This window comes from Balaenoptera borealis, assembly GCF_965194805.1.
Source record: "Balaenoptera borealis genome assembly, chromosome: 5".
NCBI classification, from domain to species: Eukaryota; Metazoa; Chordata; class Mammalia; order Artiodactyla; family Balaenopteridae; genus Balaenoptera; species Balaenoptera borealis.
Genome location: NC_138862.1, coordinates 124,165,946 through 124,185,083, shown reverse-complemented (window position 1 = coordinate 124,185,083; position 19,138 = coordinate 124,165,946). Strand labels below are relative to the sequence as shown.

At 40.2% G+C, this 19,138-nt stretch overlaps 1 pseudogene across 1 annotated transcript in view; it reads left to right on the top strand.

The window, feature by feature from the left end:
- The window catches only part of LOC309629534, a 48,488-nt pseudogene that overhangs the window by 22,630 nt on the left and 6,720 nt on the right, over positions 1–19,138 (top strand). The window contains exons 6-7 of the transcript in view: positions 6,193–6,386; positions 12,840–12,946. The product of the transcript in view is annotated as an uncharacterized misc_RNA (transcript). The remainder of the gene's footprint in view (positions 1–6,192; positions 6,387–12,839; positions 12,947–19,138) is intronic.

The following is a 19,138-nucleotide window of genomic DNA, read 5'->3' as shown; positions in this document are numbered from 1 at the left end:
GTTCATTGCAACATTATTTACAATAGCCAAGATATAGAAACAACCTAAGTGCCCATCAATGGATGAATGGATAAAGAAGTTGTGGTGTATATACAATGGAATATTACACAACCATTTAAAAAAAAGAAAGAAATCTTGCCATTTGCAACAACATGGATGGATCTTGAGGTTATTATACTAAGTTAAATAAATCAGACAGAAAGACAAATACCGTATGATTCCACTAATGTGGAATATGAACAAACAAAAACCAAAATAAATGAACGAACTGAATCAAAACAAAAACAAACACATAGACACAGAGAACAGAGTAGTGGTGACCAGAAGGGAAGGGCATTGGGGTGGAGGGTGAAATGGGTAAAAGGGATGAATTGTATGGTGATGGATGGAAACTAAAGTTTTGGTGGTGAGCACACTGTAGTGTATACAGAAGTAGAAATATAATGTTGTCCACATGAAACATATAATGTTATAAACCAATGTTATCGCAATAAAAAATTTAAAAAAAAAATTTTAACTAAAAAACAATGCAAGCCACAAGCCTACAAGTTTAGCTGGAACAAGAGGATGCGGGAGGATGGACCTGGCAAGACGGTGTGGGTCACATTAAGGAGGACTTTGCATGTCAGGCCACGAGTTTGGACTTAATCCAATGGACAATGGGAGCCATTAAAGTCTTTTGTCTCCCAAGGAATCCTGTGCCTCAAATCAATAGAAACAACTTTGTATCTAAGATATATTTACTTTATAGCTTCCTGTCAAAGTAGAGCATTTTCATGCTATCCAGAATTCACAAAACAAATTAAAAAACAGCTTCCCATATTGGATAATTACTTTCATAGTCATAAGGTGTTTATTTATCTGGGGATGAGTTTGGTCTTTGGTAGAAGAGTTTTACTTGTTTCAAAATAAAGGGTCAGATTGAGCTGATTTACATCAACCTCCTGGGTGAGGAGTCCAGATGGTTTCCATTTGGTTCCAATTGGAAACAGCCAAACTATTTTTATGCTCGCCCCTTTGTGGACAAGAGGCTTTTGGCCTGCTGCTTGGAAAGTTGAACTCACAATATTGTATGAGTCAAAACCCCCATTCAGAAGCCTGACACCCTTTATTTTCCTTCCAAATGCATGATTACAAGAACGTGACAACTTTACATGGAGCAGCCATCTACAAGTTGATAGAAGAGGCAATGGATAGAGTATTCCATTTCTATGCTCGCAGAAGGTAGATGTCTGTTTGTCCAAGCCCGTCTTGCCTCAAAGCATCACTGAATATGAAAAATTATTAGATCAGTGTTTCTCAAACTTGAGCAGCATTAGAGGCACCTTGGAGGCCTTGTTAAAACACAGATTGCTGGATCCTGCCCCCCCAAGGATCTGAATCAGTAGGTCTGAGATAAAGCTGAGAATTTGCGTTTCTATTAAGTTCTCAGGTGACGCAGATGCTGTTAGTCCAGGGCCCACATTTCGAGAACCACTGTTTTAGACTTGAAGAAAATCAGATTGCCTACTCTTGATTTATTTTGCTGAGTAAAGAAAATCAGAAAGCAGAGCGAGGCTCCTAGATGCCTCTTCTTTGCCATGGAAAGCACAGAACAAACAGGGCCCAGACCTGCTTCTGTTCCGGCTTCTTTGTCTCTTCTAGACCCAGTCTGGCCACCTCTGAGCCCCATGGCTCTGTACCAAGGGTTTACAAGAGCTGTCGACCCTGGGCCTGGAGGGTGATAGCACTCACTTGGGTGATGTCTGGCTTGACTTATCGTAGTCACAGTCTCGTCAGGTCCATAAAGAGCCAGAAGATGGCGGAAGACTGAAAGTCACCGAAAGGTCATCAGGAAGAGTCATCTGCAGATAAGGCAGCTTCCCTGTGCCCCGTTCAGTCCCCAAGCTTGGGATTGATCAGACCCTAACTACAGTACTAATGCCACCCAGGTGGCAAATTCACTTCCCAAAATAAAGCATTATTGCTTATATCATCGGCACAGACCATAGGGATGCTTAGTGGCATTAAGGAGTGCAAGGTCAAGTTCAAAAGTCCAGATGAAATCTTCAAAACAGCTTTATTAGTTCCAAGTCAGGAAGTTACTGGTTATAATCCAGAAATTATTTTACTCAGGATTTTATCGTGAGTGATAGCTAAACAATGGAAACCGTTGTGGACAGGTTCCAAAGTCCAAGGTGTGAATCATCCAACCCTAATTACACTTTGCCTCCTTAAGTGCTGCAATCAATAGAATTTATATTCTGGCTGATAAACCTCTGGCTAATTACACAGAAAATCACGTATGCTCCTTGTTGATGGAAAGAAGCTGTTTTAATAAGTTAAAAAAAAAAAATCAACGTCAAGAAGAAGGTCCTACCGGGACCTGGCATCCACAGATGAACATTTGAGTAGTGGCTCACAGTCCGACGCCCATAGGAATGTGTGATGCCCACCTGTTGGTCTCAGAAACGGCTAGATGAGGACCCCCTCTGGGGAACTTCTGGTTCCATGAAAATTTACACTTGACCTTTGGGAGTTGGCCCATATGGGAAACAGAGCTCTCTCTGGAAGGAATGAGAAGAGGTTCATCAACTGAGAAAGAGAGGGCATTCTAGGCAAAGGGAACCACGTGAGAAGAGGCTCAGGGGTGAAAGTGCCTGGAGCGTTCAGCATATGGGAAGTGTGACATTCACCACAGAGTGGTCAGGTCATTGGTAGAGGGCTGGAGATGTAGCTGGAAAGGCCAGTGGAGCCCACATGGCCAAAAGCCATGAATGCTGTTAAGGAATAGGACTTTCTCCTGTGAGCAAAGGGGGAGCCATGATGCTTTTACAGCAAGACAGTGACATAATAAGAACTGGATTTTTACAAAGAACCTCCAGCAGCCTTACAGAACTTGTTTTAGAGATAGGGACATCTGGATGACGGAAGATGAGTTTGGAGGTTCTTACAGTAGAAGATAAAGTGCAGAACTGAGCCTGCAGTGATGGAAAGGTAGAGTCTAGAAATATTTAGGAAGGAGAATTGACAGGACCTAGTAGCCAGTGCAATGAGGGTGGTAAGAAAGATTCTGAAATCAGGGACAATTGGGGAATCCTGGCAATTAACCAAAGAGAAAATGGGAGAAAGCTCAAGGTAGGGCAAGTCCACACTGGATCTGTGGTGTGGCTCCTAAGGGAGGTATGCAGTTGTAAATATGTATCTGATCCTCAGGCAGTGGCAGAAGGGGGACATCTTACACACGGAGGTTCTCCATCAGGTTGCACCCATTCCAGGGTTTCAATGACATGAAGTCCAGAAATGCAGCTGGAAAGCTAAGCAGTAATATTTGCTGTGTACTACATGCCTCTACAACCATTGTTTCACCATGTTTCCCAGTCAATCTTAACAATACCTCTAGGAGGTAAGTATTATGATCTATATGCCAGCAATGAGGATATTTAGGTTCAGAGAAGTTAAGTGACTTTCTGGGGAGTCACACAGCATTTTTCAGAGAGGTTTTAAACCTGGAGATTCTGCTCATTTCAGTACACCACCCTGTCTCGGGCACAACTGGCATCGCTATACCATTGCTAAGTTCTCTGAGACAGAGGAGCGTAAATTAAAGTGGTCATTGTTGGTGAGCTTGTTTTTGTTTTAAAGTAAAGGAAGTGTAAGATTAGGTAAAAATTGGTTGGAGTGAATACAGCTGGGGTGGATCAAGTATTACCAGGGGCTCAGCGTGTACTTACCCTTACTCCAAGGAATTTGTTTCCCATCCGGAGAAAAGAATTTGGTTCTGCTTGAACTTTAGTTAGAGGCCTGCAGCAGGAAATCCCTGTGCTAAAGCAGCATCAGCCTTCCTACCCGCTAACAGGGCACTGGGACTCACTAGAGGTCTAAATTCTGGAGCATGCCTTGGACTAGCATTTTCCAAATTGCTTATTTTTCATGGGCCCAGATGACATTGTTACCTCTCTTACCACCAACTGGAGGGAGATTTGGATTGTTTTTTCCCATAGGGATGCAAGCTGGACCAGGCCAATCACAAGCCTGGAAGCTCCCTTCCTCGCCAATGGCACACATTTAGGCCACGCTGGCTCGGGTCGGGGTGTAGACTGGCTGAGACCATTTTGTTTCTTTCCCTGCAAAGCTGAGTGGCTGCAAAGGAATTTGGCCTCTGGCCTTTGGCCTTGGCCCCCTTGGCCTCATGCTTCATGACTGCTGCTTTCTGGCATGCCAGAAGGGGGCAAAGAGAAATGAGGGCCACATGCAATTAGGATCCACGTCGTTAATCATTCTGGGCAGTCAACTCTTCACAGGTGTTCATATTTGTGAAGAGATTTCAAAAATAGCAAAATCATATTTTATTCGTGTTCATGAGTTGTCTCAGGGCATTATTAACCACGCTATGCTTGGAAAAACAATGAATGGTGAGATAAAATTTTCCACAATATGATTACACTCTGTTATTCATTAATTCACCCATTTATTCAACAGTTACCTACGGTGTGCCAGATCCTGTGCTAGTATACTAGCACTGTTATATTATTCATAATGGCTGTCATTTGCTATCATTCCCATACCCTGAATGTAAGGGCAAATTGGATTTGGACAAGTTAGGCTTATCCCCAGTAAAACTAAAAGATGGGCTCGTTTTCAGCCCTCCAACTATGTTTCGAAGGAAAATCAATCCTGCCTATTTCCTTCAATAACTCAGCAGATTAGATTCATATCCAAATAAACCAACTGAATCTTTTTTTAAAGCATGCTTTTTTTTTTTAACTGGCAGAGTAGTATGACCCAACGTCAAATTTATCACCCTAAAAAGTCAGTTCTCTTTCGTGACTTGAAAACATCCCGAGTTGTCATCCACTCGCCTCCCTTCCTTGCTCTGCCCACACACTAGTTAACATTCACTCTCAGCTTTATGAAGGCAGGAAGTTTTGTCTCTTTTGTTCCCTGTTGGATTCCCAACAGCTAGAACTGTGCCTGGCACATAATAGGAGCTCAAAAATACTTGTTGAATGCTGAAAGAATTCAAGTACAGAAGAGTCCCATTTAGCCCTGGGGTTAGGTTCTCAAGTCAGCATGTCAGGCAAAATTATTGTGTAACTAAAGGAGCCTTTTTTTTTTTTTTTTTGGCCACACGGCTCGCGGGATCTTAGTGCCCTGACCAGGGATTGAACCCACGCCACGGCAGTGAAAGTGCCGAGTCCTAACAACTGGACCACCAGGGATTTCCCTAAATGAGCCTTTTTTTTTTTAATATAGCAGGCTCTTATTAGTCATCTATTTTATACACATCAGTGTATACATGTCAATCCCAATCTCCCAATTCATCCCACCACCACCACCCCCGCCCCCCGCTTGGCATCCATATATTTGTTCTCTACATGAGCCTTTAAAATCCCTTAAACTGCCTGCACAAGACAACATATAGATATATTATCTCTAAGTTCCGTGCATTTTCTTCCCCGACTTTGGAACAGATCACTGGTTTTCAGTCGAGCCCCCGCATGCAGTAGTTGGCTGGGGTTCCGAGGGTCATGTTGCATACAAAGCGTCTACCCTCAAACACTTGGAGGCCCCCGGGAAGTGATAGGCTTTGAGACTGACTGGAGGTTCAGCTCTCCCATCTCACACTTATAAGTGGATAAGCCAGCGTTATGTCCACGGCTCTTTTCTCCATCCCCTTCCTGTTTTTTTCTTTGCCAAACTCCTAAACTTGTAAATCAAGTGTGAACATGATGCCACCCTACAGCACTGACCCTGAACTTTGTGAAAGCTGGATAGAACACGGATGAACCAGACTCCAGGACCACTGAACTCAGTCATGAAGTCTACGAAGGCAGGACAGTTCTTCCTCCACATTTGTCCTTCTAGAGCTCAAAAAATATGACAACTTTGCAGGCTCTTTTACAGGGGTGAATCCCTGAAAAAGGGCTATCATTTCCCCGGGATCAGCAGACAATGCATTCAGCTTCTACCGAGAACTTCTAGAGACATCGATTTTCTCTTTAGCCAAAGTAAAGGCAACAATTTAAATCTTAAATGAGATTTTCTTTCATACAGAGCAATTCTGGGCTTGCTGTTGTAAAGAATAAAAGATGTACTGGGTATTTTTAAAAAGGACTTCTTAAATTATATGTATTTCCTTGACTATATTGCCAAATGCATCCACTCACACAAGTAAAATCAGTATAATCTTAAAAAATAAAATCAACTTAGCTGGTCGAATGGGGGAACTATTGTCTAAAAATAATCAAATACTCTTATCTTTTTATAGGAATCAAGAAAAAAATTAAAGATTTGACTGAAGATGGTCCTTGGTTAGTGAAGTTGTATTTGGCAGATAATGGCAGAGATGGAAAAGGAAAAGAAGGAGAAAATGATTTGCTGGAATTCACTCAAATTGTAACAAGGTGAGGAGAAAATTAAGAGGCTTTATTTGTTCACCTTCCAAAACGTGGTGCTTGGGTTAATCATGGGGACAATGATTTAATTGCATCTTGTTAACAGTGCCAACTGAGATTTCTCAGCTGAGAGGGAAGCAGTTACCCATTTTGGTCTTCGTATGTGATCTTATGGGAAGGCCTGAAATCATAAAAATGGCATGGCAGACAGTTGTATGTAAGCCCACAAAGGGGTCTCAAAGACCTCACTAGAAGCCCCATTTTAAGAAGTTGGCAACTAAGGAAGGGCAAGAGGTATGACTTGCAGATTTTTCTTCCCTAAGGTCAAGATATGTAAATTTTACAATGTAAAATGTAAGCAATGTGACCTGAGGAAGAAAGGCAGCCTACTCAAGAGGGAACACTCCTTTGTGTATGATTACAAAGTTATCCCAACCTCCTTAGGGAGAAAGAGCTATTCTCAAAAGCTTCTGGAAAACAGAATATTTCCTTGCCATGTTTATCTTCACAACCTTGAATGTCTCCACTTTTCTGAATCCACATACCCAGTGGGCCAAGCCACAAGTGAGCATCTGCAGCACTGTAAGAAAGCTTTCTGGATTGTCTCTAGGCTACACCATCTTAGGACATCAGTACTTATAGCACCTTGGGGCAATCAAGGGCAACAGAACATAGCCAAGATTTGAGGATTGAGGGCTTGATTGATGGCTATTTATTATTTTAGAAGAAAAAGATTCCTTCTCTAATATACTTCCTTATTCAGGAAGGTTGGGAAGATTTACAATTTGGATAGCTTTGCTGTGATTTTTATAATAAATGTATTAATAAACTTCATTTTATTAAACTTTTAATATAGCACTAGATTTAATATATTGCTGATGTACTGTCCTTTTAGTATATTGCTAACATTTTGTTAAGAATTTTTGCATCTATGTTCATGAAAGATATTAGTCCATACGTTTCTTGTAATGTCTTCAGATGGTATTGGGGATCAGGGTAATTCTGGCCTCACAGAATGAGTTAGGAAGTGTTCCCTCCTCTTGTATTTTATGAAATAATTTGTGTAGAATTGTCATTATTTCAACTCTAAATATTTGATAGAATTCACTAGTCTTCAAAGACATCTGGACCTGGAGTTTTCTTTACGGGAAAATTTTAAAACTACAAATTCAATTTTTTAATAGATAGAGGGCTATTCTGGTTATTTGTTTCTTGGGTAAAGCTTTGTTAGTTTGTATCTTTTTAAGAAATTTGTTCACGTCATGTAAGTTTTCAAATTTATTGGCATAAAGTTATTCATATATTCCCTTCTAATCTTTTTCATGTAGGATCTATAGCGATGTCTCCTCTTCCAAGTTTGAAACTGATAATTTGTTTTCTCTTTTCCAATTAATCTGATTGGAAATTTATCAATTTTATTGATCTTCTCAAAGAACCAGCTTTTGGTTTTCTCTAATGTTTTTCTTTTTTCAATTTCATTGATTTGTTCTTTTTATTATTTCTTTTATTCTGCTTACCTTGGGTATAATATGCTCTTCTCTTTCTAGTTTATTAAGGTAAAAGCGAAGCTTAAGTTATTGATTTTAAACCTTTTTATTTCAAATATAAATGTTTATATTAACACTAAGCACTCTTTCATTGCATCTTACAAATTTTGAAATGTTGTATCTTTATTGTCATTCAACTCAAGCTATTTTCTAATTTCCCTTTTGATTTCTTCTTTGACCTATGGGTTATTTAGAAGAGTGCTGTTTAGTTTCCACATATTTGTTAAATTTTTACATATTTTTCTTTCATTGATTTCTACGTAAATTCGGCTGTGGTTGGAGAACACACTTGTTTTATGGCCCAGACTATGATCAATCTTAGTAAATCTTCCATGTGCACTTGAAAAGAATGTGTATTCTGCTGTTATTGGAGGAACTGTTCCATAAATATAAGTTAGGTCAAGTTGATCAGAAGTGTTGTTCAAGTCTGCTGTATCTTTACAAATTTTCTGTTAACTTGCTCTATCAATTATTGAGAGAGAGAGATAATTGTGACTTTGTTTATATCTCCTTGCAGTTCAATCAGTTTTGCTGGATGTATTTTGAAGCTCTGTTATGAGGTGCATAAACATTTAGGATTGTTAAGTCTCTTGAAGAATTGACCCTCATTATCATTATGAAATCCTTAGTAATATTTCTCTCTTATCTCTGGTATTATTCCCTTCTCTGAAATCTACTTTGACTAATATTAATATAGCCACTCCAATCTTCTTTTGATTAATATTAGCGTGATATATCTGTCTCTATCCTTTTACTTTTAACCTATCTATATTATTATATCCAAATTGGGTTTTTTGTAGACAGCATATAGTTGAGACCTTTTTAAAAAAATCCACTTGGACAATCTGTCTTTTAATTGTTGTTTAGACCATTATATTTAATATGATTATCAATATAGTTGGATTTTTAATCTACCATCATGCCATTTGTCTTGTCTCATTTGTTCTTTGTTCAATTTTAACTATTTTTCTGCCTGTTTTTGGATTGACTAATATTTATAACTCCACTTTTATCTCTTTTATTGTTTCATTAGCTATACTAGTCTTTTTTTTAGTGGTTGCTCTAGTGTTTACACTATTCATTTTAGTTTATCACAATTTACCTTCAAATAATATACTACTTCACTTATAGTTTAAGAATCTTACAATAGTACGTTTCCATTCCCTCCCATTCCTTGTTTTATTGTTGCCATATATTTTACTATTACAAATGTTATAAATCCCAGAATACATTATTATGTTTGTTTTAATCACTTAATTTTTTTTAAATAAGAGGGAAAGTTTTTCATACTTATTCACATATTTACCGTTTCTAGTGTTCTTCATTCCTTTGGATGTATCCAAATTTCTATCTAGTATCATTTTCCTTTTTTTTTTTAACACTTCACAAATTTGTGTCTCATTCTTGTGCAGGGGCCATGCTAATCTTCTCTGTATTGTTCCAATTTTAGTATATGTGCTGCTGAAGACAGCACTAGTATCATTTTCCTTTTATCTGAAGGACTTTCTTTATACATTTCTTATAGTCCTGACCTGCTGGTGATGAATTCTCTGAGTTTTAGTATGTTTAGAAAGTTTCTTTTGCCTTCATTTAAAAACATTTTTTTTCTGAATATAGAATTCTTGGTTGACATTTAATACTTTCAAGATGTTGCTCCACTGTCTTATGCTTGCATTGTTTCTGAAAAGAAGTCCACTGTCACTTTTATCTTTGTTCTTTTGAACATAATTTCTTTTTTCTCTAGCTGCTTTTAAGACTTTCTCTTTATTACTCTAGTGACCTACAACGTAAACTCATAAAGACAGCTTAGTCCAAATTTAACATCCACGGTCTTTGTATCATTCATCTATTCTAGACCTTTTCAACCTCACTCTATCTCATAGGCAGTGGGTGATCTTCTGATGTGACTTCTGAAGTGAGCTACATGCTCACCTCAAGGACAGCTCCCCTCCCCATTTCCACTTTTGCAGATCTAACACACAGTTTCCTTCTGCACCTCTCTGCAGTGCTGATAGGCTGGTGCCCTGGAAGTAGAAGCACCATCGTCACAACCCTCCACCCCTACCCTAGCAAGTCCAGTTCTGGGCCAGCTGTAGAGCACGTTGGAGGATGATTGAAAAGGCTCCAGGAGCACTTTGAGGAACAGATTTATGGTTCCTCACCTTTTATCATTGAGGGTCCTGAATATCTACAAAGGAGGAGCTCAGTGAATGAATGGGGAGGCAAGGGACTTGTCAGGGGGCCCGCTAGCAAAGTCAGCTCCAGGGGTCTGCTTAATTGAATATTTACTTGGGGTGGCTTATGCATATGCATTTATGTTGGGGTAAGATTTGGTGATGGAGATTATGGGGCACTAACCACCCGCCTGCCTACCGGCACTGTTCACCCTTGGTACCACATGGGTCTAGCATCACCTTCAGATTAGCTGGTCCAGGGTCAAGGATATCATGCCTTTTGTTTGTGATGAGGCTTTACCTAGCTCTGCTGCTTAAGTCTATCCCTAAAGGCAGTATCCATGGCTTCTTTGATTTTAAGGCAGAAACCAAATGCTGGTTTGGGTGCAGAACCCTGCTGGTTCTCCCCTCATGAACGAGGCCTCCCTCTGACCAGGATTCACCGAACAGTGGTCTATAGGGCTGACAATTAATTAAAGCTGACCATTTGTTAGATTTTGCTTTCTGCTCTGACCACACTAAACATGATAGCAGGAACTGGCTACAGAATTTGTTGGGACCCAGTGCAAATGGAAACTCATGGGCCCTTGTTCAAATATTATTAAGAATTTCAAGATGATGATGATAGAGCACTAAACCAAGTGAGGAGCCCTTCTGAGATTGGGGCCCTGTGCAACGCTGGCTGTGTGTGACAGGGGTGTAAATACCACTAACAAGGTGCACCAGTGCCAGCAATTCCTTTCCCGTGGTTTTTTTTTTTTAGTTCTGACACTAAATACTTAAATCTTTTTGTTCTCTTTTTTAAAGTTTAAATATTGAGAACTACTGAAAATTAAAACATTTTCTTGGTTTATTTGAATCATGCTTCATGGTTATTTTCAAACAGACTGCCTGACTTCACATCCCTGCTCCATGATTTAATCTCAGGCAAGCTAAATAACTTCTCTGTATTTCAGTCCCTCATTTGTAAAAATGGGATAATAATAGTGTCTAAATCAAGAAACTGTTACAGGGTAAATGAGATCATATATGTAAAGTGTTAAATATAGTGCCTAAGGCTCCAGCTAGCACCTTTATACGAATTAGAAAAAGAGCCCCTCTGGGCAGATGAATTAAAAGGCACTACCTCTCACCAATGAGTCAGAGGAAGTTACCCCTTCCAGGTCTATGCTTCATGCCCAGGACTTGGCAAACAGAGCTTGGCTGGCTTCCAGCCCCACTCACACCCTTGGAAGGCCCCTTTGTGCCAAGCACAAGTGCTTAAGCATGTGGGTGGCCATGATCACATCTGATGCATAGTGAATGCTCCATAAAACCATAGCTCTTGTGAGGCCTGTGTAGCGCAGTGGTTAAATCCATGACCTCTTTGGGGTCATGGACAGAAAAGGGAAAAAAAATCCATGGCCTCTGGACTCAGACTAGATATAGAATTGTTGAGTTGTAAAGTTTGTCTTCAACACTCTCCTCTCTCCTTCTGTGCTTCCCCTTTCTCCATTTCCTCCTTGAAGCACCCCTGCTCTCCCTCATCTTGTCTGAAGGAATTGGACATAGTCAGGCAGCTCAGGAAGCCAAAGCCTGTCCAGTGCTGATTAGATACACTGTTTCCTTGGGAGCAAGACCTTCGAGAGGCAGAGTCTGGCAGGACCATTCAGCCCCGGCCTTGAATTCTGGCTGCTCAATCAATAGAAAATGTGTATGGGAAGCAAGAGAATGGCCTTGTATTCACTACTGACCCTAACTGAAATTTCATATCCCCAGCACACGGTAAGGGCTCAAAATTGTTTTATTGATGGTCATAGGATAATTTCTTTCAGTGCAGAGGCCATGTGTTAAATTCCATTTAATCCCTGCAATGTTAGGCCCTTAATATGCATTTAGTAAGTATGAACTCAGAATTAATAGCATCACTGATATTGCGTTTTGCAAGATGCTTTCATAGAAACTGCTTCATTCTGTTTTTCCACAACCTTATGAAATAGGTAGAACCACCCTTTTGAGGCCAAATTTACAGATGAGGAAGATAAGACCCAAGAGGGCAGGCACATGGCCTGCCCATGATCACAGGGTTGACAAGAGGTAAAAGCTGACCAGCAACCCAGGGCTTCACCCAGATTCCATGCTCACTCACAATGCCAGAGATTCCCAAAGTCCACTTGGCAGGCCAAGACCAAGACATGGAAGAATTTTGAACAAACCTCAAAGAGAACAGAAAAATAAAGACAGGTAGAGCGTTCCTTTTCGTAAAGCTAATCTTGATTTAAAAAGCTATCCTTTATTTTGAGACTGTGCCTTTCCTAATTTTATATAAAAATATTTGTTCTTTTATAGTGTTGCCAGGTGAGAGTTATTAGACATACTAAAAGGTGCCAAACTGACCTTTGCCTGTTCCCACAACTTATTTGACATTTTACTGGTAGGTAAAATCTAAAAGACTGAGAAGCTCTGCACAATAACACACCATATCCTTTGAATAAATAAATGAGTGGTAGATTTAAGGCAACTAAAAATCCTTATCCTACCAACATACTTAGGAGAGGCATCCAGACTAGAGAGATTAAATTGGGAAAAAACTGGATTCCGGATGTCTCCAAATTGGGTCAGTGCCGCATCTTTGGGAGGGAGGTGGGGGAGGGTGGAGAGGACCTAAAGAAAAGAGCATACTCCGAAACAACTGGACTGTGTTTCTTTGAGTTACCGCACTTGACACAACACTATTTAGTCTTGTCATTTTCTCTGGTTAGCCTGATCAAATACTCTGCCCACTTAAGGGAGACTGACCTTGGAAACAATGTCCTGGGAGAAATGGCTGCTGCTGACATACTTGAAGCACTGTGAGCCAGAAAGACAGGTAGGGCATTTTCAGTTTGTGTTCCCCTCCACCTGTCCATGTCTACTCCTTCCCAAATGCAGCGCTACTTACAACTTGCTCCACTTTTTCCATTAAATAAGTGGCTTGAGCTAAGCGATGACCAGGATCACTGTCACAGGCTGGCCACCATTGTGTCGATGTGCCCTGTGATTTGCACAAAGTTCACGAACTCTTAGGATGTCATATGTAGTCTTTGATCTAGGTAATGAATATCGTTGAAGTGAAAATTTCTCTGTTGCTCTTTCTTTTCTCCCTCTTCTCTCATCCTCACCTATTCTCTGAGGAATTCTCTCCCATTCTCTATTCTTCCCCCCAACCTGACCTGCAAAGATTTCTCCAGGTATCAACTGGAAAACTCAATTACCAGCCCTCGTAAGATTCTGATGTGCTTCCTGGATCATCGAAGAATGGTTAAAGTGTGATTGGCACAGAGACAGCATTAACGGTGTTTTATGGTCATGTAATCCTTTGAAAATGAGAGAATTGCATATGGAACAAGCTGTTTAGCGTTGGCCACACCTGTCCTCTCCTTCACAATACGCATGACCAGAATTAACAATAGCCAATCTCACTGCTGACAGAGAGATGAGGAAACGTCATTTTAAATCAAGCCTCATGAAAGACATCATAAACACAGTTGAAAATCCAAATTCCACGTTAACAAAAGCAGGGAGAAATCCTGGTGCACCATCTGGTAGGTTATGTGGAGAGAATTAAGTGATACGAGCATCCAGTCTTTTATCATTTCTATAATAAAACAGTTTTAGAGACATGACATAATTCTAGATTGCAGTTTTTTAACACTGGCAGTTTTAGAGAGAATTATATTACTGTCTACTTCATTGCCACTTTTAAACTAAAACTACTATATTGCCATTTCTTAACAGCCAGTCAAATGATTCCAAGATTTTAAGATTATCCCTCTATTTTTAGAGAAACAGAACATCTACTTGTAGTCCATTTGAGTTGAATTCAAACTCAACAGAATTATTCTGTTAAAATGAATTCAAATTTAAGTTTAATTTAGGCTCAATAAACTGATGGCAGGTTAATGATTTCTTTTGGTTTTTCTTGGCACTGCAGCAACTTTTTCATTACACACTGCACTAGAAGACATTATAAAGCTGCAGGCAGTCTACTGACCATCTCTGTAGTGGGTGCTAATGATGGGTGGTCTCAGATGGTTTGGTGGAAAATTATTATCACTGAGTATGTATTTGGAGCTGCAAAACATTGTGCTTGCTTAGTAAATGGTTCAATTTGCATATATAGGAAGATGATCATGAAATACCCACCTGAAAATACTCATCTAAAAAACATTAAAATGTAATTTCTAGTTCAAGAAATCAGTTTTTTCCCAAATGTGGTAGTATATATCAGTAGTTTTAATGCATCCATATTTTGAACCAAAATAATTGAGATATTTCTGATGGAGCAGTTCAATCAGATTGTTGGTTTGAACACCAAGAAAGACTCTTCAAATAGGGTTACCTGGTTGGATTTTATAGGGAAAATATCTTGCCATTTAGCCCTAATGACATCATTTTAAACATTAAAAGCAATTAGTAATATCACTGATTATAGAACTAATGTTCTTCTGATTGCTTCTGTGTTCTTATCATTAGCAAGTTATCAAGCTAATTTCTAATTCTAAAGGTAATTATATTAGCCTGCTAAGGAGTTCTTAATGACCTACTTTTAACGATGGAACACACACAATGAAACCTTCCTCAGAAACATCAGGAACCTCACGTGTTTTAAAAAAAAGTTAATAAAAAGACAAACTGGTATCCACATCTTACAGGGTTGTTTTTCAACTAATATTTTTAAAGAAAACAAAACAATACTTCAGGATCACTTCATTTATTTATTCTTATTTATTTCTTTCACATACATTTATTAAATGCCTCTTGTGTGCCAGGCCCTGTTCTAGATGTTGGTGAATTGAGCAATGAATTCCTGCCTTCGTGGGGGTTACTTCCTAGTGGAAGACAGACAGACAGTAACAGCAAACCAACAACAGACAGACGGTAAACCAACAACTTCAAAAAGAAGGAAAACATATACTATTGTGTATCAGATGGGGATTATACTTAAGGGAAAAATAAAGCGAAATAAGGAGATAGTGTGTGTATGTCGGGGGCTGGGGACTGCAATTTTAGTTAGGGCTGCCAGGGAAAGCTGTACTAAGAAGGGACATTTAAGTGAAGACCCAAAGGAGCGAGGGAGCAAGCCATGTAAATATCTGTGAATGCACATTCCATGTAAATGGAACAGCAAGTGCAGAGGCCGTAAGGCAGGAGCCTACCTGGTGTGTTCTAGTGACTGTAAGGCGGCCAGCATGGCTGGAATGGGGTGAGAGAAAACGGGAAAGTAATAAGACAAGAAGTAAGCATGGAGGGCAGGGGGCCTTTAGTTTTTAACTCTATTGAGATGGAAAAGCATCTGAGAATTTTAAGCAGAGGAGTGACCTGATCTGACCCACATTTTAACAGGATCATTCCAGCTCTAAGTTGAAAACAGACTGGAGGGGAGGCAAGGGCAGAAGCAGGGAGACCAATTAGGGACTTCTCTCTGGAAAGATTAAACAGCCTTTCAGCAGACCCAGGACGCCCAGCAATGAGGGTGAGGTGAGAAGCTGGAGAGAGGAGGAGTAAGGAAAATTCTACACATTTGGGATTCAGCCTTTCCCTTCACCCAAGCCTTCTTTGTCTGCCTTGCTTCCAGAAGGCTGATAGCCATGTAGAAGACTGGGGTATTCTTTGAGAACTGAATAGCCCCAGAGAAAGGAATTCCAGATGCTGACAGCTGGCCACTCCCTCACCATTCAAAGAAGCCTAGCAGGTAAGCAAGCCCTGCACATACACAGGAGCTTCCTGTCAGCCTTTGGAATCCTCATGGTTCACTGTGAACAGAAATCTGAGACTCTCCAGACACAATTCTCCAACACAGGAAACCATACCTGAAACAAAGAGTACAAAAGAACCCTGACGATATAGAGACAATGCAGAAAATTTTAAAAAGAAATTAGTTATAACACCCTCCATAAAACAGAAGATAATGCATCTATAAAATAAGAACAGGCTGCTTTGAAAAAAGATTAGAAAAAAATTTTTAAGTTCTTAGAAAGTGAAAATGATAGCCAAAATAAAAACTTCAAAACAAATGTTGAAAAATGAAGTCAAGAAAGTCTTCAGAAAGTAGAACAAAAGATAGGGAGATGAAAAACTGGTGAGAAAATATAAGCAACAGGATCAGTCTAAGAGCACCAGTATCTAACTCATAGTTTCAGAAAGAGAGAACAGAGAAAAGTGACAAAAGGGAATTATCAAAGGAATAAATGGAGAACTTTCCCAGAACCAAGGGACATAAATCTGCATACTGAAAGAGCCCCCTGAGTCTTCAGCACAGTGCATGATAATCATGGCATTTCAGAATGCTAGGAATAAAGGGGAGATCCTAACAACATATGAAAAGAAAGAAGATTGCACACAAAGGACTGGGAGTCAGAAGGACATCAGACTTCCTAACTGAAAGCTAGAGGCAAGGAGCGCGGCCATGGCAGCTCTGTGAGAACTCTACACATTCCCAACTCCTCACCAAGTGTGAGCATAAACTAAAGATGTTTTCAGCTCACAAGGACTCAAACTTCGTACCTCCTCTATATCCATTCTCAGGAAGCTTCCAGAGAAGATGCTTGAGCAAAATGAGGGAATAAATCACAAAGACAAAGAATGCAGAATCCAGAAATCAGGAGACTCGATACAGAAAAGTAGAAAAGGGAGTCCCAAAAGATGGTTGAGGGTCAGACCTAGTCCAGACGGGTCAGAAAGATGGAGGACTTTGGAAATGGGGAATATTGCATTAAAAACGGAATTAATAAAGCATTGGAAATGCTTAAGTATTTTGAAAGAAATGATGATAGGTATGTGAGAAATAAAAGAAATTGGGGGAAATATTTCTAATAGGTACATAAAAAACTATGCAAATGAAAAAAAAGGGCAACTATTAAATCAGGCAAAAGAAAGTTATGTAAAAAAAGAAACACTGTGAACAAAATATGTATGATCATACCAATGAATCTAACGTGTTGATTTAACTAAAAATTGTGATGTATCTCTATTGAAAGGTTTGCTGAGAGAAAGTGACAAGAGTAAATATGTAAAAATTTAAATGGAAATATTGAGAAATAATATAGAAGTACTTTGAAGTAAGGCAGTAAACATGAAAAACAGCTGAATGAGTTGAAAGTGGTTGTCTCTAGAGAAGAGTGCTGTGGATGCTGAGGTGGGAGGGGGGAGGGTCTGCTGATTTTCATTATAAACTTTTTAATCCCTATTTAATTGTTTAGCTATCTGTATGCATTGTTTTGATCGAAATATTTTTAGAGAATCGAAACGTGCATAGCTTTCTCACCATGCCATTCACTGTTCTGTAACTCCATCTCAGTATCTAATTACTATCTTAAGTCATCTCAGCTTCTGCTAAGGAACTGGAGCACTGAAGAATGAGTAGAACTCTATAAGGAGAAGAAGTGAAAAGGATGACCGGAAGTGTGGTGTTCAGGGAACGTGACAGTCTTCTGTGGGTTTGGGTGCCACACGAATCCTCTGAGGCCTCATTTCAAGTGGCCTCCAGCCCCTGACACTTGTCACAGCCCGAGCCACAAGTCCCACACTCCCTCCTGACCCCTCCTCAGCAGTCAAGACTTTGGACCTTGTTTTCCTATTGAAGACCTCGTCCTCCTCTGCTTTGGACCCATCCTTTTTTTTTAAACTCTGAGCTTTCATTCTCTCCTTGACTATGATTTATACTATTTGCCATTAAATTCTGCATCAGGTAGAGATGATGCTTGGCTACATGTAACAGAACTAGCTACAGTGGTTAAATCAAGTAGAGGAACATTAGGCAGGTAACAGACCCTCCACCATGTCGTCTGTGTCGCAGGTTTCCCCTCTCTTTCCCCACCATCAAACTTAGCAAGTGGCTTTTATCCTCATGGTTGCAAAGTGGCTGTTTTGCCTGTAGCCTCCCATTTCCAACTCACACCAGAAGAAGGAGAAGGAAGGGACAAGGAGAAGGTGCTTGTACCTGTATGAGAAAATCTCAGAAATCCCCAGCATAGTTCTGCTTATGTCTAGTTGGCCAGAATTGTGTCACATGCCCACCCCTAATGCCAAGGAAGACTGGACAAAATAGATTTTGTTTTTATCTGGGCACATTGTTGCCCTAAAAAAAAAAAAAAAAAAATGAGTTCTTTTAGCAAAGAAGAAGAGAAGGAAAAGATATCAGGCAGGGAACTGGCTGTCTTTGCCTCAAACTCTTTTAGATGAGTCGGCCACTCCTTTGTACTGTAGACTTTGTTAAAGGCCCTTGAAGCCAGTGACCCCTCCAGAGTGGCCCAAGTGAGACACCGGGGTCTTTATTAGACATTCGGCATAGCCCCTGAGTCAGCTAGCAGACCTGCATCTGCAAAACCTGCTGCTCTACGAGGGAACATGGAAGACACACACCTGGGCCAAAAGTAGACCCAGGAAACACGAAGGGCTACTGCACGACCTCCCGATGTAGGCACGCCCCTGGAAGGTGACTACCTTAGATTTTACTCTGGACCAACCCCACTGTGGAGTATCAGAGCAAACCCTCACCCCATTAACACACACCCTGATTTTCCATGATGAGCCATGGGATGGAAGGACCCCCTAGCACACCAAGTACCAATAAGCACTGCTCACCAGAGGAAAACACCCAACTAGGATACTGACTTTGCATCTCTTCCAGGCACAGTTGTACCACCCAGACCCTCCGTGACCCGGATTCTGGCACTTTCCAAATCCTGAAATTACAAACCATACTGTTTTATACCTCCAAGTCCCTGACCCTCCACCACCCCTCACTGTGCCCAGCCTGATCCCACACCCTTACAACCATTTTCATGTTTCAACCTCAATTCAAATCCAGATTGTTACTTGTACTTCTGAGCAACTGGCTGTAAATCAGTCACTCATGACCCCCTCCTTGGTTTGATTAATTTGCTAGGAAACCAGTTTACTAACTAGATTGTCGGTTTATTACAAATATTATTAAGGTATATGAATCAATAGCCAGATGAAGAGATACGCGGGGCGAGGTCCCAAACAAAGGAGCTTCTGTCCTTGTGGCGTCTGGGAC